The sequence below is a fragment of the Centruroides sculpturatus genome, unplaced genomic scaffold, assembly GCF_000671375.1.
Source record: "Centruroides sculpturatus isolate CEXI.00-Female unplaced genomic scaffold, Cexi_2.0 scaffold5177, whole genome shotgun sequence".
In the NCBI taxonomy this organism is placed as follows: Eukaryota; Metazoa; Arthropoda; class Arachnida; order Scorpiones; family Buthidae; genus Centruroides; species Centruroides sculpturatus.
In genome coordinates this window covers 1680-4811 of record NW_019389345.1, presented here as the reverse complement: position 1 = coordinate 4811, position 3132 = coordinate 1680, and the positions used below count along the sequence as shown (strand labels likewise).

General features: G+C 31.0%; 1 long non-coding RNA gene across 1 annotated transcript; it reads right to left on the bottom strand.

Moving 5' to 3' along the window:
* Nucleotides 1–228: 228 nt before the first annotated feature.
* On the bottom strand, nt 229–588 carry LOC111617254. Its single transcript, XR_002755391.1, has 3 exons — nt 551–588; nt 403–471; nt 229–313 (listed from the first exon to the last, which is right to left on the bottom strand). It is a non-coding gene; the product is annotated as an uncharacterized LOC111617254 (long non-coding RNA).
* Nucleotides 589–3132: the final 2544 nt, after the last annotated feature.

Sequence of the window (3132 nt, the reverse complement as noted above, 5' to 3'; positions counted from 1 at the left end):
AAGAAATGCACTTGTTATCTCCGCCTTTCAAAATGTCTCGAACTTGCAACAGAACGTTGAAGGCAGAGTAGAGCGAACTGTACACCTATTAACGAGAAAAAGAACAATTAATTTTTTCCTATTTTTTTTCACGTTTAAAATCTTTACAGTTGTAAATTAATTGCTACAGAACTCGAATTAATACTCTACGTATGTGTCTTATATTTGATAAACTTCCATATACCTTTACCGGACATTCCTTTGATACAACGAAAAAACCACCGCAACTAAATCCCAGTTCGTTTTCTCGAAATTTTTTCATGAAATCCAACATCTAAATAAATATAAATTTTAATAATTAAAAGAAATACGATTATACGAGTACAGTTTTATTTATAATTATTGAAAATACAATAAGCTTACTTTTATTTTGTCTTCTACCGCCAAACGAGCGGAAGCGAAGATTCTTATTTCTTGAAAAGAATCATAAACCTAAACATATAAAATTAAAAAATATGTTATTGAAAATATAAAATTGATAAAAATTCTTATTCTGCCCAACAGAACTTACGCATGCCGAAATACGGGAAACAGCAAAAGAAAACAACAACACCAGAAAAACCGAAAAAATGGTAGCGAGACATAATAATAGCCGAAAAATTATATCCAGTTCGCCGAAAATAGCATTGTAAAGAAAAAACGCTAAGATATAAATTACTATGCCAAATATAACGAAAAATAGCTCCTTCCATTTGTTATTCATCTGATTTATAAGATCATAAATCTCTGCATGCTTCCAGATGATTTCGTCTACGTCATACATTGCGCATCTATTTCTGCTTAATTGTAATTGTTTCGCTAACTCTTTGAATCTCTCCAGTATCAGAAGGACTACTGTTAACGATGCCGGTATCATCCATAAATAGAATGCCATTTTGTAAGTACCAAGTACAGTAAACGAAAGAGAGCAAAAAAGTGCTCGAAAAGAACTCGAATCCTTCTCTATTACCGGAAAGAAAACAAGCGAGGACATGAAAGCGTCAAAAATGAAAATTATGAAAAAAGATCCACCGAAAAACCCTAACATTATCAATTGATACCAAAATAATTTTTCCTTCTCACCGGCGTAACTCGATATTTTCATGTCAAAGCTTATTTTCTTCCTACCGATATGTATGCAAAGAATGCAACCAATATTAATGAAATAAAAGGCCATTTTCAGAAAAGGATGCATTTCTCTACCGTTATATCTTTCAATAGGACTACAGAATACAACATTCTCTTTAGTTGCAAGATTCTGAAGGACAAATACAATTGTTTCAGTAACCGAGAATATCAGAATGCATTTCCTGTAAAATTCTATTAATTTTGATTGCCTGGCGTTCAACTGGTGACAATCGCAGCGTTTGTAATAAATATCGCCAAAAACTATAGAGATAGAAATTATGGGATAAAGCATACAGTAAACGCAATTCTCCGCCATATTGCATCTAACAACAAGCAATGCAACTTCTTACTCTATAACATTTCTAATTTACTACTCTAAAGCTGTTTTCTAAAAACAGCGACAATTTTTCCTTCTCCTTCCGCGTTTATTCGCTTATATTAGAACGCAAATAACGGAAATAGTTTACTCATCTATGCGATGTGCAGAATTTTATGATTGGAATGCAATCGATCAACATCAATTCAATTTGAAACGAGCTTGTTTTTGCGAATGAATATTTCTGTATTTCTAGTTATTTAGTTAGTATTTCTAGGTATTTCTGTATTTCTGTATAATGGAATTCGATTCATTTTTTAATAATAGATAAGATGTTATTAGATTGGATTGGTTTGAATCGATTGAATTAAGGAAGAAAGCTTCAAAGGAAGAAAGCTTCCCTGCTGGACTTTCTTGGAAAAAACTGAACCCTATTTAGATGTTTTTATGGGAAACTGTGTAGGTTTTAAACAAGCAAAGAAAACCCAGATAATTCCACGTGGCCTACCCGTGCACATGTGACTAGTATGCAGAGTTTTATCTACTGGGCCACTGGCTAGCCAAATTAAACAAAACCTGTCTTTAAAATATGAATAGTAAAAAGAATAAAAACACTGATTTTGTTATTTTATTGATTTTTACTTGAAAAACAAATCAACAATATTTAGTAGTAACAACATAATAAAGAATATTGATATTTATATACAAGGTACTCGCGGTATTTATCGATATTTATACAAGATCTTATATAACTTTGCAAAAGTGTATTAAATCACACGGTTTATTACTTTATATGATTGTGATATTCGAAATATGGACCGTTTATTTTGAAAGTGGTGTAATTTTTCTTTCGAGATATTTAAGCATTTGCATTTTAGTTGATTCAAAAATATAAATAAAGTGTACTAAGTTTGACAATGATTTTATGACTTTAGAAATATGTAAGTTGATTGAATAAAGACTTCTATATGAATTTAACTAAATTAATATATTCTTTCTGGGCCATAAATGGACTTACACACCTTTCATAATTATTGAACTGTAAAATTCATTAAATTTCTATCATGTAAAACTTAATTTCATTTGAAACATATTGTGTTTTAGTCTGATTTTGTTCATATATAATAACAAGAAATACAATAGTATTGTTTATTCTGAACATTAAAATATTTACTTATTGCTAAACTATTTTATGATAATTTTATCATTATTATAAGCTTACCATTAGACATTGCTTTTCATTTAGATTCATTACATGGATTTTTTTCCATTTTATCAAACTGTACATTTGTTGGTATTAATTATATTTTTACTCCTCTGTTGTAAGGGGCTGTCTTTAAACGATGTCCGCACTGAAAGGGAGGAAGGGGCAGTGGCGTGCCGTAATTAGAAGCGGTGGAAGCGCCGCTTCCCTTGTATTTTATAAATAATAAATACATATTAATTTTAATTATACGAAAATAATCGCACAATATTTTATTATAACCGCATTACGTATCTTATTACAAATTTCTATACTACACGTGAAAAAAAGATAAGATCGCAATTGTATATTCGAATATTAGTGGCGGAGTGGAATCTCTGTATTGTCAGATTCCAAAAAGCGAGATTCGCGCATGCGCTTTACAGAACACCAACCTCACCCAGTTTAGCTGGCGGAAGCCTAGGAC